Here is a 22,327-nt window from a genome sequence, read left to right as displayed (position 1 = left end):
GTTTTGTCTCATAAGTGTTGTTCTAATGCTAAGTACAAAAAAAAAAAAAAATAGAACTGAGCTTTACTTTTTCTAAAAGTATTAGAAAATGATTCACACCATTCAACACTCGTTATTCCTCAACAGTGAAATTGCAAAACTAAGAAAAAGTTTTGGAGTTATGGAAATCACAAGATGGACACACATGTAAATTATATGTAAATGATGATAAAATTAATCAAAATTCTCAAAACTTTGAATTTAGTCAGTATCAAGCATGAGTACCATACGCAGGAATGCACACATTTACATGGCATGGCTGCTATCAATGAGATTATCGCTATGTGTGACACCGCAGGAACGACGAACATCTCCTTACCTGCGTCCACCGGCAATGAGGAATGAAGAAGGTGGGCGGCATGTTCCGGCCGCTCATCTCTGCCCCTCCTCTGCTATTGGACGGCTGCCGTGTGACGTCGCTGTGACGCCGCACGAACCGCCCCCTTAAAAAGGAGGCGGTTTGCCGGCCAGAGCAACGTCGCAGGGAAGGTAAGTCCGTGTGACGGGTGTAAGCGATGTTGTGTGCCACGGGCAGCAATTTGCCCATGTCGCACAACCGACGGGAGCGGGTACGCTTGCTAGCGATATCGGTACCGATATCGCAGCGTGTAAAGTACCCTTTAGTCTGTGTTCAGATGTAGTGTAAATGTTGCTTTTTTGCACAAAAATTCTGCTGTGTTTAATTGTCAAAGCAAAGAGGATGTAATTTCATGAAAAGATGCCGTTGAACTGTCCGGTTTTGGTGCTTTTTTTTTCTCTAGCAGCTTCTATTTGGAGTCTAAAAAACACATTAATGATGGCAGATGATAGCGCTATCACTGAGGGGCCATCATGCTACCATGTTTCATCCCCTGATGTACCCGCCCAAGTACCCTAAGGTGGAAACGTGTCAGGATTAGAATCCTCCTTTTTATCCTACAATCAACGGGAGATATTTACAAGGGATTTGTGCAATACTAAGCGAAGTAACCTTTTCTTGACTGTTTATTTGGTACAGTTAGCGGAAGGGACAGTTACTAGGGCCAGCCGTCATGGAACGGGAGTACCATCTGACTTTTGGGCTTTACAACCTCTATTGACAGATTTTTAAATAGAATCAATCCAGGGTACATGTATATTTTTCCATAATCTAAGGGTTTGATTCACTTAATCCTCCTGCCCTACATATATATGTGTGACGCCCTGGCAAAGCCAGGTTGTCACAGAAAGAGTTAATCCTCCTTGGTAACCTGATCCCACACCAGTGCAACAGGACAAACCCCATCCCCCAGTGTAAGAGAAAAACAGAGCAGAGAGGAGGGGCTGGAGCAGAGTGTGTTGAGAGACAGACAGGAGAGGAGTCTGGAGTTGTAGCTCCCAGGCTGATAGAGAAGCGTGCTCCGAAAGGGCCGGGACAGGCTGTTAGTGAGGAAGGGGCCAGAGGTAGCCGGGGCAGGGTAGTGGCCCGCCGGTACCTAGGGTGACCCGGATCACTGCAGGGGAGTGGATTCCCCGTTCCCGGCTGAGGAGAAAGAGGAAGAGAGTGGAGAGAGAGGCACCTGGCTGCAGGGAAAGAACAACAGGAGCTGCTGCTCCGTGTGTGGGACACTAACACCCCCCGTACCGAAGGCTGTGGACACCGGCAATTCCTAGTTTACCAGTGACTCTGTGTGAAATACTTGTGAGTACGCCTGTGCCCTCGGGCACCGCACCGCAGCACTGCGCCCTGCTCCCTGCTTATCCCCGAACGGGCCCCGGGACCAACTGCCCCTACCCACGGAGGGGTTAACATCCAAAGCTGCATCCCAACACCGTTCCCGGGAGTCCCGCACCTTCATCGCAGCGGTGGTGTCCACCATCACCACAACCTGTGGGTGGCGTCACGGACAATCTCCCTTACCAAATCCCCTTTTACTGTGGAGCCAGGGATCACAGACCGGGTCACGCCACCGTGATACCCACAGAAGTGACCCCGTGGCCCGGATCTGAGTACCCCCGGACCCCCGGGCGACACATATGTATTATTGTGTATTGCCTACACTTATTTGGTTTTAGGGTTAATATTTCTTCTCTTGTATATACTTAATTTAACCTATAATCGTATCTATTTATCTTGTATACAGGCAGATTTGCACACACTATACAGTACCACATCTTTTTGTTTCTGATCGTTACAGAGCAATAGAGGAGCCTCTGGGACCTGAGTTGAACCTAGAATGTATGGGCTGCTTCCAGGTTAGTGAGCGTGACCAGTTTAGTTGGTGGGTGTGGCAGATTCCTCCCATCCACTAAAATTATGCAAGGGGAGCCTTGGCTCCCCGTGCACACTCCCCAGCTTGGAGTCATACCTCCAGACCCTTGCTTCTATTATAAACAACTTCATGACCACATGGACTTAAAAAAAAAATTATGTTTATTCCATCTGGGAACATCGAGCTGCATTTTAAACACGCCTCAATCATGTGATAGAAATGACGTCATACCTGGAAGGAGCCCATACAGTCTAACATCTACCCTGGGACTTGCATGGGGGCTGCAGTAGTTGAGCGGCTGCAGAACCTTTCAATGCACCATTCGACACAAGATTAGTCACATAACCTGAAAGGTGCTGATTTCCTCATGCAGAAGGCCCTTCAGCTGCACAGTTTCTGCAGCCTCCGGTCTGGTAATCTTCCTCTCCTGCTCTGCCCCAATCACATAGATCAGTGCAGAGCAGGAGGAGAGAGAGCAACTTTCTGTGTGAATGGCCGGGCCTCCTCTTTGCTTCTGCTCACTGGGCCCTGTACACCAGTAAGGGCAGTCATGCCGTGATGGCGGACCTGGGCACTGTCACAGTCAGAGCAGCAACTGAACCCATGCTGGCGCTGACTGAAACTCGAATGCTGCTGGGAGGAATAAACTTCTTTTCCTCCCGGCAACAGGGTTCAATGTGCAGGCGCTGGGCAGGATTAAAATGCTATTATTAACCTGCAGATGAACCCCATATCTGCAGGTCAATATCGTTATTACATGTGATAGGTTACCTTTAACCTCTACATGGACACAGGGTTGCCAACTCGATTTTTTTTTCCTGGGCAGCTAATCTAAAAATCACAGACTGACAATATTTTTTATGTTTAAAAATGGAACCAGAAGAACGATGTGGTTATCTCTGTGCTGCTGTGAAGTGATGAAATAACCAATGCACTGGATGTGGCTGAAAATTGGTTTATTTCAATGCGTTTCAAAGTCATCCTCACTTCTTTAGAAAAGCCACCAGGTTACAATATGGGGTCAGTTAGACCTCATTGACACATCCGTTTTCACATGTACTGGAGACATGGACTCACGTAGCCCCATTAAAATCAGTGGGTTTGCCACAAATCCTTGTTTTTACATGGATCATGTGCCCATGTGGAGCACACGATTGCATGTCCGTTGTCTGCCAGCAGCACGGGTGTCACATAGACCGCACACTGATGTGATCTGTGAGACTTGTACCAGAGAAAACCTGTCTCCAGCGCTGCTGTTGCTTCCAGGTCCCTCTCATTATGCCTCATGAATATTCGCTGCACTGACTGCGGACCCGGAAGCAACAGCAGCATGGGAGACAGCAGCACTGCGGACAGATAAGTATACAAGTTTACAAGTTCATGCTGTCTGTGTGCTATCTGGGTGTCACAAGGATAGCACAGGGACAGCACACAGAGCACACACACGCGCATCTTCACCATGGACTCTGCACTGTAAAAAACGTTTGTTCGTGTTTTGCACAGATGTGTGAAGGAGGCCTAACATAGCTCTTACAGTACACAGATTTTTTCACAAAGTGGCGCCAAAGAGACACATGACTAGCTGTGTCAGTGATCAGAGGGAGACTGAAGAGATCTATGTTAACACATAAAAAAAAAATATTAAAAAGCGAGGCACAAACCCATGTTGATTGTTTTTCTATTGTTCAGGTGTGGACTGTCTAATCGTGTCACTGTTTGTGCTGATGATGCTGATGTTGCTGTTGTGGACGATAATACCTTATAATGGAGTGAAGAATTCAAAAAGAAGAATATTTGAAGATAGAAGAGTGAGGTTAGAGCTCGTGTCGGGGGATGCTAGATGCAAGGAGAAGTCTGAGTTTGGAGAATTGGCGGTGTTGCTAATGTGATGACAGATGTTGATGTGTTACTGGGTATGTCATCATAGGATGCTGAAGGAAAATTGTGGTGAAATCAGATATATGAGGAATAGGACACTGTTGTAATTTCAGTTTTACCAGGTATTGCGCTCATTTTGTCTACGTTTATCTCAATATTTTTTTTTGGACACAGTGAAAACCATAATAACTCATTAAGATTATTTGTGACATTTGTCTACAACCCATAATTCTGATAAGAAGATAGCTGCATTCACTATAAACTGTAAAATGATGATAATTACAATCAAAATAATCTGTAAAAATCTGTCCGGATGCCTTGAAAAAAGTTATGGACAGATTAATAAAGTGACCACATTTTTACTGACTGCCCTAGAAGTTCTGGTCCGTTGGCAACCCTGCATGGACAGCACACATAGGTATAACATGCTCGTCCAAACAAGTCCTTAGGCTATGTGCGCACTTTGCGTCAAGGTAGTTGCAGTTCTAAACGCATCCTCTGGCAGAAATGGTCTTTGTCAAATTTGGTTTTGACCACAAAAACGCTATAAATACGCCTGCGTTTTTACTGCGTTATGGCCGCGTTTTTACCGCGATTTACATGCTTTTTCATTGCTTAAAGTCAGATGCGTTTTGAAGACAAATATACTACTAAATAAAGTTTAAACATTCAAACACTATGAAAAAAACAGAAAAAAATGATAAATATCACGAGTAAAATCATACATAAATTAGCTAATTTTATTAAAATTATAACTGTGTTCTATATTTATGCATAAAATAATGTAAAATTATGGATTTTCATTCATTTAATTGTTGGACTATGTGTGTGTGTAAAGGGACATATCATGCCCTTATTATAAAGTCAAAAACGCATGCGTTTATTTAGTCAAAAAAGCATGTAAAACGCTAGGATTGTGATGTAGAATGCGTTTTGAAAGTTCTCATTGACTATAATGTTAGCAAAACGCTGCCAAAATGGCAAAAACATTGACATATTGCTTCTTTAAACGCTGAGTTTTTGCCAAATTTTCTGCAACTAAAACGAAGCGTTTTTAACAGCATTGTGCGCACAAGAAATCACAATTTCACATAGACTTTGCTTGCAAATCAAAACACGTGCATTTAGGCATTAAAACGCTGCAGTTCAAAACGCTGCAGAAAAGCAGGTAAAAAAGCAAAGTGCGCACACAGCCTTAAACTAAGATAAAAATGTTGCATATTACAGACTTCCAGATTTATTAGATTTCTCATCTTGATTTTTAGTCTGTGTGCACACGTTTTTGTCACGTTTTTGTCATGTTTTTGTCTGCAGATTTTTACAAATTTGCAAGGCTATCCTTATGCCAGAAAAATCTAAAAGTTATGCACATATTCAGGATTTTTTTCCTTGCAGATTTGGTTGCAGAAGAAATCTGCAGCATGTCAATTTTTTCTGCTTTTTGCATTTGTTTTCACTATTGAAAGCAGTGAGAAAAATACATTAAAAACCATAGCAAATCACGTCACAAATGTGGATTTTTGCAGTAGCGTGCAGATTTGGTGCAGACATTTCTGCAAGGTGTGCACATAGCCTTAGGCTATGTCTGAACTTTGCGTCGGAGTATCTGCAGTTTATTCTGTACATTTTCCTTCCCTTGGTTTTTGACCAAATGGCTTTTGACCATTTTTTAGCGCTAAAAACATGCGCATGCGTATTTACCGCGTTTTTAGTGCGTTTTCAGCGCTTTTTACCTGCGTTTTCACCTGCGTTTCTGTAGATGCGTTTTGTAGATCAAAACACTGAGAAATAAAGTTGGAATAGTCAAAAAGAATGAAAAAAGAGAAAAAAAGGATAAAATTAACTTTTAATAAAATTATATGGAAAATTATCAATTTTAATGAAATAATAGTGGTTATGCACATTTTAACAGAAAAATAGGTAAAGTTTATTATTTTTTTGCATTTAAATTTTCGGTTATTGTGTGTGTGTAAAGGAACATTATAAGGCTATGTTCGCACGTTGCGTCGGAGTACCTGCAGTTTATTCTGCACGTTTTCTTTCCCTTGGTTTTTGACCAAATGGCTTTTGACCATTTTTTAGCGCTAAAAACGCATGCGTTTTTACCGCGTTTTTAGTGCGTTTTTAGCGCTTTTTACCTGCGTTTTCACCTGCGTTTCTGCAGATGCGTTTTGTAGATCAAGACACTGAGAAATAAAGTTGAAATAGACAAAAAGAATGAAAAAAGAGAAAAAAGTATAAAATTAACTTTTAATAAAAATATATGGAAAATTATCATTCTTAATTAAAAAATAGTGGTTATGCACATTTTATCAGAAAAATAGGTGAAGTTTATAATTTTTTAACATTTAAATTTTCGGTTATTGTGTGTGTGTAAAGGAACATTAGAACCCATTAATTGTTGTCCAGAAAAGCATGCGTTTTTGGAGCCAAAAACGCAGTGGAAAAGCAGGTAAAAAGCATGAAAAACGCAGGAATTGTGCTTTTGGTTGCGTTTTGCCATTTCTCATTGACTCCAATGTTAAGGAAACGCTGAAGAAATGGCAAAAACAACTGACATGCTGCTTCTTTTTCAGCATGGTTTTTGACCCAAAATATGCAAATTAAACGCTGCAGAAAAAAAAGCAAAGTGCAGACGGGATTTCAGCTTTTCCCATAGACTTTGCTGGAAAACAAAAACGCATGCGTTTTAGCGTAAAAACGCTGCCGCTAAAAACGCTGCAGAAACGCGGGTAAAAACGCAACGTGCGCACATAGCCTTATGCTTTTTTTCTAATTCGGCTGCATTAACTGTTGAAAACACAGTCTCTGAAGACCTTTGTACCCAGTAGCACTCATTCTCCAGCATGTGGCAGCAGCGGCTCATAGCCAACCCTTCTGCGGTCATTTCCTGTACATAAGATTGAGTCTTAGAAATGTGGAAGTTTCTTCGCACCTGCACATGAGAATGTTCCTGGTAGCGTCAGGTGGATGCCGCCCTGCAACTTTCCAGGACCAGAATTATTGATTATTACTTTATTCGATTTGCCTGTAAAGAAAATCAATGCAGCACAAGTGAAGAGGATTTCAGCGCTGATTTCTGCCATAACACAAGGTACATATAGGTAATGATTGTTCCTAACCCACAGACTATAGGTAATGTTTGTTCCTAACCTACAGACTTTGATTTCAATGTACTTTACGGAACAGGGATTTTATGGGCTCACCAAAGCAAATATTTCTTGGGGTATTTCCACCACCTACTGTGTACAGTAATGTGTACCTCTGCTTTGAACTGTATGATAAACTTTGCTGTTCTTGCATATTTACCACATAGCCATAAGATCCAGTAGTATATTTATCAAGGCTTGAGTATTTGGATGCAGAAAGTTCTGCACCATTTCTGCATCTCTTGGCACAAAAAACAGCAGCAAAAATGCAATTTTTTTACTCATTTTCGATGTGATTTTAACCTCTGGTTTTCTAGCGCTTATGGATACCAATGCATACTATACAGATAGGTAATAGATATAGACAGACAGACATATAGACTGATAGACATATAATTGTATGATCCCCGACATAATAAAATTGCACCTTATGGAGCTTATTAGACAACTTTTTATGGTTAAATAAATTAAAACAATGTGGGGTCCCACCTATTTTTGATAAAAAGCCAAAGTAATGCAGACAGCTGAGGGCTGATATTGTAAGGCTGGGAAGGTCCATGGTTATTGAGGCCTTCCCTGCCTAAAATTACCAGCCAGCATCCGCCTTAAAAGTGACGTATTACCTTTAGATGTGCCAATTCTGGTGCTTTGCCTTTGCGCTTCCCGATTGCTCTCTCTCTGTCTACTTATTATCTATCTGTATAGATCCAACAGAAAAAAAGATTCACTTCTCCAATGATTAATGGAAACAGGCTTTATTGGTACATCAATTCAAAAGGATATGCATATTAAAACCATTTAAAAAGAGGAAATAGGGGAATATGTACGATATGAAAAACAGACCCAGGGCACAATATAAAAACATTGTTCTCAGTGTCAATCCATAACATTGGTTGTAAATATAAGATGGAAAGGTATACACACATAGAATATAAATAACATTTCAATAATGGATGGTAGTGTGATGCATAGGGTAAATAGGTAAACATGTATATATAAAGACAAAAGAAAGTAAACAAGGGTGTGTGTGTGCAAATTGCTCCAAGGTGTGAAAGTATGGGAGTCTCACAAAGGGAGCACTAAGTTAATGCATGCAAATGAGCATACCAAGGTGCAAAATCAAATAACAAACACACAACCATTATAATATGTTTAATACACCTGTAACCAATGCAGGAGAATAGTTACCATATGAATGTGCCCCAGGTACGCCCATGGGTCATTTGGCTCTCATACTGACACTAAGGCAAATAGGTTATCTATCTCTAGTGCATTCACTGCTGCCTTAAAAAACACAGCAAATCTGCAATCATTTTAATACCTGCGTTTTTTTATAGCATTTTTGACTGACTTCATTGAAGTTATTGGGTGAAAAAATGCAGAAAGAATTGACATGCAGATTAATTTTGGAACAAATCTGCAAGTCACAAATAAGCAACATGTGCAAGGATTCTCATTGACTTTGTTAGCTTCAGGATTCCCTTCAAGTTTTGACAAATCTGCAGTCAAAAATGCATATTAAAAAAAAGCAACATGTGCACAGAGCCTAATTGGCTACTACCAAAGATTATGTTTTCTCTCAAACGTTTGTATTTATAAGGGTATGGTCACACAGAGTTTATTCTTGCTGAGTAAGGCTATGTGCGCATGTGTGCGTAATTCATGCAGTTACGCAGCGCTTTGTAGCGCAGCGTAACTGCATGTGTCCTGCGTCCCCTGCACAGTCTATGGAGATTGTGCAGGGGCCGTGCGCACGTGGCGTCTTAGAGCGCAGCGCTTCGGCTGCTGCCCGAATCGCTGCGTTCTAAGAAGTGACATGTCACTTCTTCCGTGCGCTTTGCCGGCAGCTCCTGCTCTGTCTATGGCAGGAGCTGCAGGCAGAGCGCACGTTCTCGCCGGCACCATGTGCTTCAGAACATAGCTTTTCAGCTGCGCTCTGAAGCGCACCTTTTAGGTGCCGTGCAGAGCGCACACGTGCGCACATGGCCTAAGGCTACATTTCCACAATGAGCTTTTGGTGAGTTTTTAATGCTGAGTATTTTTGCTGCGTCAGCTCCAGCAAAGTGAATGGGATTTGTAGAAATCTCCTGCCCACTGCGCTTCTTTATTACTAAGGGTGGAAACACATCTATGCGAGTAAAATCGGTCCGACTGGGCTGAAAAAAACTCGGCTGATTTTAGTTCATGTTAGGTCTGAGTGCAACGCAAGTGCGATGCTTTTTCTGAATAAATTAATGATTTTACTAGCGTGTGTAATGCGTGTGTAATGCGTGTGCAATGCGTATTTTTTACTATGTCATCTGCCATTCAGCTCTGCTACATGGCCGCTGACAGCAGACACAGACAGCCATGTAGCAGAGCTGAATGGCAGATGACAGCAGACACAGACAGAGCCGCACGATCAGAATGAACTCGGGTGAACTTCACCCGACTTCATTGTCATGCTGCGGCTCTGTCTGTGCCGCGTCCTGATTAGCGGTCACCCGTGAAGGATTCACCAGTGACCGCTAATCCCCGGAGTGACTGAAGTTTCCCCCCCTCTCTCATACTCACCGTTCCCCGATCCCCGGCGCGGCGCTGCACGGCATTCACACTGCTCCGGCGGCTTTTACTATTTTGAAAAAGCCGGCGGTCGCTCATTAAACAATCTCGTATTCCCTGCTTTCCCCGCCCACAGGCGCCTATGATTGGTTGCAGTGAGACACGCCCCCACACTGAGTGACAGGTGTCTCACTGCACCCAATCACAGCAGCCGGTGGGCGGGTCTATACTGTGCAGTGAAATAAATAATTAAATTATTAAAAAAAAAGGCGTGCGGTCCCCCCAATTTTAATACCAGCCAGATAAAGCCATACGGCTGAAGGCTGGTATTCTCAGGATGGGGAGCTCCACGTTATGGGGAATTGCAGCATACATTATATGCGACAGTTCTGGGACTGTACCTGGCTCTTCCCGATTTGCCCTGGTGCGTTGGCAAATCGGGGTAATAAGGAGTTAATGGCAGCCCATAGCTGCCACTAAATCCTAGATTAATCATGTCAGGCGTCTCCCCGAGATACCTTCCATGATTAATCTGTAAATTACAGTAAATAAACACACACACACACCAGAAAAAATCCTTTATTAGAAATAAAACACACAAACAAATCCCTCATTACCAATTTAATAAGCCCCAAAAAGCCCTCCATGTCCGGCGTAATCCACGGACCACCAGCGTCGCTTCCAGCATGAAGGTGACAGGAGCTGCAGCAGACACCGCCGCTCCTGTCACCTCCACGCAGCAACTGAGGTGAGTAGCGTGATCAGCTGAGCTGTCACTGAGGTTACCCGCTGTCACTGGATCCAGCGGTGGCCGCGATTAACCTCAGTGACAGCTCAGCTGATCGCGCTACTCACCTCAGTTGCTGCGTGGAGGTGACAGGAGCGGAGGTGTCTGCTGCAGCTCCTGTCACCCTCATGCTGGAAGCGACGCTGGAGGTCCGTGGATTACACCGGACATGGAGGGCTTTTTAGGGCTTATTAAATTGGTAATAAGGGAATTTGTTTGTGTTTTTTATTTCTAATAAATGATTTTTTCAGGTGTGTGTGTTTATTTACTGTAATTTACAGATTAATCATGGAAGGTATCTCGGGGAGACGCCTGACATGATTAATCTAGGATTTAGTGGCAGCTATGGGCTGCCATTAACTCCTTATTACCCCGATTTGCCAACGCACGAGGGCAAATCGGGAAGAGCCGGGTACAGTCCCAGAACTGTCGCATATAATGTATGCGGCAATTCTGGGCGGCTGCTGACTGATATTGTTAGGATGGGGGGCTCCCCATAACGTGGAGCTCCCCATCCTGAGAATACCAGCCTTCAGCTGTTTGGCTTTATCTCGCTGGTATTAAAATTTGGGGGGACCGCACGCCGTTTTTTTTTAATTATTTATTTCACTGCACAGTATAGACCCGCCCACCGGCTGCTGTGATTGGGTGCAGTGAGACACCTGTCACCCAGCGTGGGGGCGTGTCTCACTGCAACCAATAATAGGCGCCTGTGGGCGGGAAAAGCAGGGAATACGAGATTGTTTAATGAGCGGCCGGCTTTTTCAAAATAGTAAAAGCCGCCGCAGCAGTGTGAATGCCGTGCAGCGCCGCGCCGGGGATCGGGGAACGGTGAGTATGAGAGAGGAGGGGAAAATGACCGACAGACTGTGAGAGAGGGACAGAGATAGTGACGGACCGACAGAGAGAGAATAGAGACCGAGAGGGAGAGACCGACTGACAGAGAATAGTGATTGACAGACATTGTGAGACATCATTCGTTTCCAGTGTTTTAGGAAACATGCGAGAAATGTATTTAGAAAATCGCATGTCACTAGGATGGTGTGAGTGCCGTCCCGTGACATCCGATTATTTACACACTCCCATAGACTTGCATTGGAGAAACTCGCAGTAGAAACTCGCAAAAAAGCAGCATGCTGCGATTTTTTTCTCAGTCCGATTTGGACTGATAAAAAAATCGCAAATGCGAGCTGAATCATTCACTAACATGTGTCCGATTCCAATGCGAGATTTTCTCGCATTGCTCTACTGCGAGAAACTCGCAAGTGAGAAGCAGCCCTAAGAGTAAACTGACCTGTGTTGCGTTTTTCAAAATCTGTAGCATGTCAATTTCTTTTGCAGTTACGCCGAGCTTTCAATGCAGATTTTCCCTATAGATTTGCATTAGATGTGGAAAATCCACAGGTAAAAAACCACACACTCATTTTTAGTGTGTTTCCGTGGCAGAAATGCATCAAAAACGCATGTAATCTGCACCTAAGAGTGTCAATAAAGTTTTGTCAAAGCCAAATACCAGGAAGTTTAAAAAATAAAGCAGCTTTATTTAAAGGGGTGGTTCACCCATTTTTTTATTTTCTCTATGAGTTCTACTTACCATTATAGGAGTTTTCTCCATTGGCTTCTATTTCCAGTTCTGGCACTGAGCGGCGCTATCCTGCACGCTCAGTGCTTGTCACATGACCCCCTGGAGCTGTGGCCGCTAGTATCCTCTTCTGTCCCGTCAATTCCGGGCTCTCAAACTTGACAGGTACGTCAGAGGATGCTGGAGCCACTCACACTGATTGACTGGGCTGTGGGCGGTGACTTCCGCACATCACAGCCCCAGCCTCGAGGGGAGGATCCGGAGAGCTTTAGTGTGGAGCGGTGAAGGCAGAGCGCGCCGCTTACCATCGCTTAGCTGTGGGAGGTATGGGCTCTAGTGTGGAGTACAGGGGGGGTTTCTTTAGCTGAAATCCCCCCTGTCACTAAAGTATGTGATCAGCCCGGTGTGCTCAGCTGTCAGGAGAGAGGTCGGTGTCGGCAGTGTGATCATGTGCTCCTCCCAGCAGCACAAGTGACCGGACGCTGCATGGGACCAATCTGCTCCACTCTGTCACCTACACAACAAGTCCCACAGTGGAGACAGTTGGTGACATGTAGCATCCGGTCACCTGCACAACAAGTCCCAGAGTACCATGATTAGGCAGTGCACACAGGAAGGAGGGGAGGGAACAGTTTTGGTGGAGACCTCAGGGGAGGGAACAGTTTGGGTGGAGCTCAGAGTGGGTGTGAGATAGATTGCTAGTTACTGCAAAGGATTATGGAAGTTGTAGTAACTGAACCCAGGAAGTCAAGAGAGCGATTAACATCTCTAAGCCTTTTCTCATCTCCAATGGCACCAGGCAGGGGTGCCCCCTGTCCCCCCTCCTTTTTGCGCTATGCATAGAGCCCCTCGCGGCCTCGGTCAGGAGCAATCCAGACATCTCGGGGGTCCTGGTCAGGAATAAACCATTTAAAATCTCACTTTTTGCCGACGATGTGCTCATTACACTTACTAACATCCATGTGTCCCTTCCAATTTTAATGTGCACCTTGGGTAGGTATGGGAGCCTTTCGGGGTATAAGATCAACTCTAGCAAAACGGAGGCAATGCCCTTGAATCTCGACCTGGTGGCCCTGGATTACCTGCGTTTGAATTTTAAGTTTCGTTGGAAGACAGATGCGGTCAAGTACCTGGGGGTTAACCTCACATCTACTTATGATTCCCTCTATAACCTTAACTTCCCCCCCCTTTTCCGAGAGCTGAGAACTCTTTTGAGCAAGTGGTTGCCCCTCCCTCTTTCGTGGATGGGGCGCATTGCGGCGGTTAAAATGAGCTTGCTCCCAAAATTATTATATTTCTTTGAAACCCTCCCAGTTAAGGTACCAATGAAGGAGCTGAAGTCCCTTCAGGCGGCTATCCTTAGATTTATTTGGTGTAACAAACGTCATAGGGTGGCCAGGGAGGTGTTGATGGCTCGGAGAAACAGGGGGGGGGCTTTCTGTCCCGGACATCCTAAAATACTATTGGGCGGCCCATCTTAGGAGGATCCCCTGTTGGGTGTCCCTTTGGGCATACAACAGGTGGACTGAGATTGAAAAACTTTGGCTGGCGCCTATACATCCAAACGCGCTCCTGTGGCCCCCGGCCCGGTGTGATTCGCCCCCCCCTCTTCTTGGACCGATGCAGTTCACTAGGGACCTCTGGGCATTTTGCATTAGAAGATTTCCTTTGGCATCCCCCTGCTCCCCTCTGGTGTCCTTCATATACCAACCCTTGCTCCCAAGCAGTCTGGAGTCGGACATGGTGCACCCCTGGCTCAAGGCAGGTCTATTCAGATTTGCAGACATTATAGATGGAAGTACAATGCAGATCCATTCCTTTGAGTACCTTAGAGATAAATTCTCTCTCTCTAATCGAGAGTTTTTCCAATATCTGCAGATCAGAGACTTGGCTGGCTCCTTGTTTGGCAGGGCAGGGGCCTCGATTCCCACAGATTTTGAGAAAATTTGCAGAAGGGGCACTGATACTAAGGGGCTGATTTCAGAAATTTACATTTTGCTTTCTGAGTCACGGGAGGGGCCTGAGGGGTCTTTTCCATACATGCGGAAATGGGAGTCTCTATTGGGAAGGCGGATACTTCCTCAGGAATGGGCAGCAATCTGGGGAAACACCGCCAAGACGTCAATATGCACACTATATAAGGAAAATATCTATAAAATTTTGCTATTTTGGTACCACACTCCAGATTTCCTTCATGGCATAGACCCCTCCATACCGGCTTGTTGCTGGAGATGCGGGGGAGGCAGGGGCACCATTCTGCACATATTCTGGTCCTGTCCAGGGATAGTCCCCTTCTGGGAGCGGGTTAGAGGGTTGATCCATAAAGTACTATATATAGAGGTTGATCTTGATCCCCTGATCTATGTTCTGGGTCTTGGGAATGGGGGATTGGGAAAAACGGCCTCTAAGCTTTTGTCCCACATCCTTACGGCGGCCAGATGCTTAATTGCAAAGAATTGGAGGCAGCCAGGGACACCCTCACTCCAGAGCCTCAAGTATAGATTACTGGACGTTAGACGCATGGAACATCTCACAGCACTATTGCATGACACAGTTGACCGTTTCCAGGCCGTGTGGGCACCATGGGACTACTTTGCGGGACAGGAGGATCTGTGAGACTGAGGCCTATGGGTCCTATGGAAGGAGCATGGACTCTTGAAACCCTTCCCTCTTCCCTCCTATTTCTCCTCTCCCCTAACCCTCCTCACCTGTCCTGTCATTGTTTGTCTAGGTTAGATAAGAATTGTGAATTTTATGTTTTATTTTATGTATGAAAAACGTAAATTGAAAATCTCAATAAAAATTCAAAGTTTAAAAAAAAGAGAGCGATTAACTCCATCAGAGCTGGAGACAGAAATGAGGATGTACAGCTAGAGCACAATAAAAGGAAATATTGCTAAAATACCATGATAGATGTGTGGAGAGGCACATATTAGCAAGATTTATGACAAAAAAAAAATAATGAGTTTTGGTAACTGGACAACTTCTTTAAAGCATGACACTCCTGAGACAAAAAAAAAAGTTTAAAAAAAATGCGATAAAAGAGCATGTTAAAAAAACCCCGCAAGGAACCTAATTTACATAATAGGTGCAGAAATGGTGCAGAAATTCTCCAACATCAAAAACTCACCAAAAGCAGATTGTGTGAACATAGCCTTAAAGTGTATTCCACCTAAATAAGCTAATAACTAAACATAGATATACCCAATAGAATTAGGCAAATGTAAGCATATCCAAAGGCAGTTCAGGCTGCAAACTTACTGCAAATGTCGCGGGCGGGGAGGAGGGTGTCAGCACACTACGCTCACCCCCTTCTGCTCGGGTCCGGCGGCTGCTGCTCAGTGGTGGCTCGAGCGGTGGGCCGGATCCCGGCGGTTTCTCGAGCGGCGCTCCTCGCCCGTGAGTGAAAGGGGGGTTGTTGGGTGTGGGGATGATTATTGTCCGTGACGCCACCCACGGTTGTGATTTCACCACCGCTGCTCTATACGGGGATCCCGGGGATGGTGATGCGGAGCAGCCAGGTGTTGTGTTACCCATCCGTGGGTAGGGGTTGGTGATCCCGGGGCCCGGTGATGGCTTGGGAGGTGCAGGGCCTGGTGGGCGCAGGGACGCGGGGGCAGCGCTGTGCCTTGCGGCACTGTGGTACTCACTCAGCCTGAGACGTTGACACAGTTTTTACGGTAAACCAAACGGCTGGATAGACGGTCCCACGGACGGCTGCACTTGCTCTCCCAGTAGGTGACGGTGATGTCCCTCTTCCTAGCACCTTTGTGTACTTGTTGGTTGCGATGGGTCCCCACCGGTAACCCGCTCCCCGGCTTCAAGCTGGACCGGGGGAGCTCTACTCTTTGCCCGCAGGCGCTGGCCCTAAGAAACTGGTGCCTTGGCGGTGGCGGTGTCTCTCTTACACTGGCTGGGCTGTTGCCTTCAATCGGGACTTGGTTGTTGGGGGATCTACGTCCCCTTCACTGACGGATTCGGCAAATTATGGCGACTCCAAGCCTTGCCGGGGTCCGAGAGGCCCCTGCCCTGGTGCTGACTGTCCTTCGGAACACTGCTCCAGACCGCCGGGCACACAGCCTACGGGGTCCTTCCAGGAACTTCCAAACGGTCCCCCTCCAGACAGTCACCGCCGTTGCTGACCTTGCTGACCCGTCCTGCACACAGCTGGACTACTTCAGGCTTTTACACGTTCTTTCTGTTCTGTCACCACTCTTGCTTTCCTCCTTTACTACTTTTCTTCCTTCACTTTCACTTAGCTGTTTACTTTAGCCCTGTCTGGGCTACTCGTCCACTCCTTCCACTTCCTCCTCCCTGACTAGACTGCCTGGTTTTTCCCGCCTCCAGAGCTGTGTCCTCCTCGGTGGGCGGAGCCAACCGCCTGGCCCACCCCCTGGTGTGAACCATCAGCCTCTGGAGGAAGGCAACAAGGATTTTTGGTTAGCTTAGATGTTCCTACCTGGGATGTAGGGTGTGGTGGTGTGTGACCCATGTCCCCTGGCTTGCCCAGGGCGACACATTCCCCCTTAGCAAAATGCAGACCGTCCGCGGGCTGCCGTCCAACACCGGTTTTATTTTTCTGAAAAAGATAACATGGTAATATAACATATTTACATTTTTAATAATAACTCTTCCCAAGACGGGAGGCACATTTCTTTTAACGTTGCATAACGGTTTACGGTTACGGTTTCCACTCTCTCCCACCCAAGCAACCTGGCCCTGATGCTGCCCCTAAAGCCCAGGCAGCACCCCTTGACCCACAGTCCAGCACACGGTACCCGAGCGGGATCTGTCCTTCCCTCCAGAGGGTAGCCACCGGTTCCTTTGGTGGCTGGGCCCCAGCCTGCTCTGCTGAGGACCCTCCCTCCAACCTGCCTCTCCGGAGGCGGCATTGCGGAAAACGGTAACGGTAAACAACATATTTACAAGCCACTTAACGTTTGTGGTTGCCCTGCAAGTTCACGGGCTTGTCCATGGATAGTCCTCCATGCAAAACTTGTAAACGGTCCCCACTGGGACAACGGTGCCGGCTCCGGCCGGTTGCAAATCACAAAGCAAATCAGGTGAGACTTCGGTAATCATTTTCTTATCATTCTTTCAAACTTTTTCAAACAACATACAACCACTCTGTACATTCCCTGACCCCTTTTATTCACAGAACGGTCTCCCTGTACCTAAGTGGGGGTCTACCTAGGTTGGAACGGGTGGACCTTCGGGGCCCGGTGTCAGTGGTGCTAGACAGTGGGGTAGAGGAAACAATCGGTTCCTCCTCCCTGCTATAGTGTGGAGCAGGCGGAGGTGTAGGGGAGCTGGGTACAGGTTCATCCCTGGGCACTGGCACTGGTTCTGGCTCACGGTTAACCGCTTCCACTACTTCTTCATCCACGGGTTGTGGGAACAGTATCACTGGAAGAATCACCGCGACGTTCTGTGTAGGCCAGTTTGCTGGGAAGTCACCCATTACAGTGTGGATTACCTCTGCTGCCTTCTCCGCTGGTGGAGGAACCGGTACTTCGGCCTCTGCCTTCAACGCTGGGGGGCACCATTTTAGATGGTCCCGGGAAACTGTGGCCAGGGTGCCCCCTTGGTCACGACTGATCTGGTAGGCCTTCCCATCTTCCCATTTTGTGGGTTGTATGACGTAAGGGACTTGCTCCCACTGATCATCCAGCTTGTGGGCTTCCTCTTCCGTTTCAGCACCACATCTCCTGGCTGGAAAGGACCTGCGGACGCCTTCTGATTGAACCGGTGCTCCTGCTGTTCTCGACTTCGACTGAGGTTTTTCTCCACATACTCCTGGATTTGCCGGTATTGTGCTCTCCTCCGACTTTCCCACTCCGCCGTCGAAGGGAGTGCTTCTGGGGCCTCCAACCCCATCTCTAGATCCACCGGCAGGCGGCCAGGCCGAGCCCTCATCAGATACGCTGGGGTGCACTTCGTCGAGCTAGAGGGGATATTATTGTACATGTCGACCAAGTCGGGTAACTTTTCCGGCCACAGGTTCCGTTCTTCCAGCGGTAGCGTCTTGAGAAGCCCCAGGACCAAGTGGTTGATTTTCTCGCACATGCCGTTGGTTTGGGCGTGGTACGGAGTGGTCCGGATTTTCTTGCAGCCGTACCACTGGCAGAATTCGTGGAACACCTCTGCTTCAAAGGCCGGGCCTTGGTCAGTCAGCACCTTTTGGGGGTAGCCATGGGGTCGGCAAAAATAAGCCTGGAACGCTCGAGCAGCAGTTCGACCAGTCAGGTCCTTAACGGGGACTACCACCATAAATCTTGAGTAGTGGTCTACAATGGTCAATGCGTAGGTGTACCCACTTCGGCTAGGGGTGAGCTTGACATGGTCTAGGGCGACCAGCTCCAGCGGCTGATGGGTGACTATTGGATGTAAGGGTGCCCTCTGGCTAGTCTCGTCCTTTCTCCTCAGCGTACAAGGACCGCATTCTCGGCACCAGGCTTCCACCGATTCACGCATCCCACTCCAATAGAACCGCTCCCTCAACAGCATCTCCAGCTTCTTCCACCCAAAGTGGCCAGCACCATCATGGTATGCCCGCAGGACCGTAGCGACGTCAGCTTGAGGAATGACCAACTGGCATATTTTCTCATGGGTCTTCGGGTTGATCAGCTCACGGTACAGCCTCCCTTGGTGTAGGTAAAGCCGTTTCCGTTCTTTCCACAAGCGTTGGGCTTCGGCCGGAGCGGCAGGGCCTATTCCCGTAGCGCCTTGTTCCACCAGAGTCTTGACAAGGCGAACAGCCGGCGCTTGGTCCTGAGCTTCCTGCCACTCTTGACTGGGCCGTGGGTCCAGATCCACCCGTTGCTGATGTACCTGTACCCTCTCAGTAGGCGGCTGGTGAAACGCAGGCAACTCGATCTCCTCGAGGTCGTCATCCTCGCACCCCTCTTCTGACAAATGGGGCATTCTTTGAATATGAAGGACTGGAGAAAACGGGTTTATTGCCGCGCTAAAAACCACGAGCATGTATAAGTCAAAATATTCTCTTTATTTAGATCATTCCTACGCGTTTCTGAGGCTCATCTGCCTCCTTCCTCAGGGAAAAAGAATCTTCTTCCCTGAGGAAGGAGGCAGATGAGCCTCAGAAACGCGTAGGAATGATCTAAATAAAGAGAATATTTTGACTTATACATGCTCGTGGTTTTTAGCGCGGCAATAAACCCGTTTTCTCCAGTCCTTCATATTCAAAATCTGCTCTATAACGGGGCCGCTGCAGAACCACCCAAGCGCTCATCCATGCTAATAAAGGGGTTGTGATTGGCACAACCCGGCCAGGTGAGTGCACTGTTTTTATCCTCTTTCACTCTGTAAACCGGGTAAAACCCTATTGCGCCTTTCTTGTCTCCCCCACTACAGCACAAATGGGGCATTCGGGAGAGTGCATCAGCATTTATGTTGACACGACCAGCTCGGTACTTTATGGTGAAATCATAGTTGGCTAGCCGGGCTACCCACCGCTGCTCCAGCGCGCCCAACTTGGCCGTGTTCAGGTGAGTCAGCGGATTGTTGTCCGTAAACGCGGTGAATGTTGCTGCCGCCAAGTAGTGGCGGAACCGCTCCGTGATAGCCCACACCAACGCCAATAGCTCGAGCTTGAAGGAGCTATAGTTCTCAGGGTTCCTTTCGGTCGGCCGGAGTTTTCGGCTAGCGTAGGCAATCACCTTCTCCTTTCCATCCTGGACCTGGGATAGGACCGCTCTAGCCCCACGTTACTGGCGTCCGTGTGGAGGATGAACGGGCGCCCATAATCAGGGTACGCCAGGACCTCTTCTCCGGTCAAGGCCGCCTTCAACTGGCAAAAGGACTCCTCATGCTTGTCCTCCCACGACAGTGGGGCTCCAATGGGTCTACCACCTTTGGTCTGTCCCACGAGGAGGTCTTGCATGGGGGCAGCCATCTTCGTGTACCCCTTTATAAAGCGCCGATAGTACCCCACCAGACCCAGAAACTGCCTTACTTCCCTCACTGTAGTTGGTCTCGGCCAGCTCTGGATGGCAGTAATCTTCTCAGGGTCGGGGGCGACACCATCCGCACTCACCACATGCCCTAGATACTGCACCCTGGGTTTCAGCAGGTGGCATTTAGAGGGCTTCAATTTCATCCCGTACTTGGCAAGGGACGCGAACACTTCGGCCAGGTGCTCCAGATGGGCCTCATACATTTGGGAATAAACAATCACATCATCCAAGTACAACAGGACGGTCTCGAAGTTTAAATGTCCCAGACAGCACTCCATCAGCCGTTGGAAGGTTCTGGGGGCGTTGCACAGCCCAAACGGCATGCTATTGAATTCGCAGAGCCCCATCGGGGTGGTGAAGGCGATTTTCTCCTGGTCCTCTGGGGCCACGGCCACTTGCCAGTATCCGCTGGTGAGGTCAAGGGTCGAGAAGTAGTTTGCAGTTCTCAGTGCAGCCAAAGACTCTTCAATACGAGGTAATGGATAGGCATCTTTATGGGTTATCTGGTTGATCTTCCGGTAGTCCACACACATCCGCATGGTACCATCCTTCTTCTTGACCAGTACCAACGGAGCGGCACCGAACAACCCCTGCCTCCTTCATATTCCTCAACATATCTTTGGCACACTGGTAATGTGCAGGGGGAATAGGTCTATACCTCTCTTTGATAGGGGGATGCTCACCGGTGGGGATGTGGTGTTGGACCCCCTTGATCTGCCCAAACTCTAGGGGGTGCTTACTGAAAACCTGTTCGTACTCCTGCACCACCCTGTATACCCCTGCCCTGTGATGTGTAGGGGTATCATCAGTGCCTACATGTAGCTGTTGATGCCACTCCTTTGTCTCCCCCTGGGGTGGGGAAGTGCTGGTGGTAGGTGGGGGTGTGGATGGACTAGCTTCATGGATAGTGTGAGGGTCCAGGGTGAGCAGCTTTGCAATGGTGGCATACCGGGGAAGCCTGACTTCTTCCTCTCCACAGTTCAGCACTCTCACAGGCACCCTCCCTTTCTTCACATCCACCACCCCTCGGGCGGCCATTACAGAGGGCCAGTGCTCGGAAGGCATGGGCTCCATCATCGCAGGGTAGTCACGCCCCTGAGGCCCTACTGCTGCCCTACACCAGATCATCATCTCACTCCTAGGGGGCACAGTCAATGGAGCAACATCCATTACTCTCACTCCACCAATCTCCCCTCCTGTTGAACTTACATGCTGGCGGTACATCAGGGCTCGGATCTCACGCTGCACAGCCCTCTGCCGGCTCCCTGCCGCTGTGGCGGCTAGCTGTTGCAATAGGGTTAACACATCAGCCATGCAGTGCTCCATCACATTAGTTCCCAGCACTATTTTCGGGTTATGATCACTGGGTTCATTCATGATCACAATCATACCCTGGTGTTGCAGTTCAGCTTGCCCCACTGTCATAGCCATTTGTTTATACCCCACCTGGGTCAATGGAAGTCCATTAGCGGCAATCAACGTTATACTATTGTCTGGGGGCGCCAGCTCGTCTATGGCCCAATACCGCTGGTACAACGTGTACGGTATGGTAGTTACCTGTGATCCAGTGTCCAAGAGAGCCATCACCGGTATGCCGTCCACAGCCACGGGGATGATGGGGCGGGCCCCGATATATCGGTCCCGCCAGTCCGGGGGGCCACGATGTTCTACTCCTGAAGATTGGCCCGGGGCCCCAGGGGTTGCTCGTTTAACGGGCACTGTCGGAAGTAATGACCCGGCTTACGGCACTAGCAGATTGGAGGTCTGCTCCGCGGGTTGTTAGCACTTTTCCGCTGCATCCAGGGAACATCCTCGGGACTGTCAGCAAGCTGTATCTGTGCTGGAGGCTGAGATCTGGTCAGAGGTTGTAGTGCAGCAAGGATTTTGGCAAGGTCTCCGTCCATGCGACGAACCTGGGCTGCCAGTTCTTCTACTGTGCTGCTCGGGGCTGCAGGTATTGGAGAGGTTGGTTTGGCTGAGGCCGCCACAACGGGAGCCGTCTCGATGGGCCACGGGGCGGGTTCCAGAACTTCGGCAGCTGGGGGCTGTAGTGCTTTAATGGCCCGCTCCTTTAACACAGCAAAGTCCACATCAGGGTGTTCCAGGGCCCACAGCCGGAGTTGTTTACGATCCTCAGGGGACCT

The 22,327-nt window shown here is 47.8% G+C and overlaps 1 protein-coding gene across 2 annotated transcripts in view; it reads left to right on the top strand.

The window, feature by feature from the left end:
• Nucleotides 1-7,054: 7,054 nt before the first annotated feature.
• The window catches only part of SLC39A5 (solute carrier family 39 member 5), a 147,754-nt gene continuing 132,481 nt past the window's right edge, over nucleotides 7,055-22,327 (top strand). Inside the window, exon 1 of one of the 2 annotated variants that reach the window (XM_075334418.1) lies at nucleotides 7,055-7,242. The gene's annotated coding sequence lies outside the window, so the exon portion shown is untranslated. Of the gene's footprint in view, nucleotides 7,253-22,327 lie in introns of both variants that reach the window. The other variant, XM_075334419.1, reaches the window with a different exon arrangement.

Source organism: Anomaloglossus baeobatrachus, chromosome 2 (genome assembly GCF_048569485.1).
Source record: "Anomaloglossus baeobatrachus isolate aAnoBae1 chromosome 2, aAnoBae1.hap1, whole genome shotgun sequence".
Lineage (NCBI taxonomy): Eukaryota > Metazoa > Chordata > Amphibia > Anura > Aromobatidae > Anomaloglossus > Anomaloglossus baeobatrachus.
Note: the sequence above shows the minus strand (reverse complement) of the source record. Positions and strands in the feature narration are given on the sequence as shown.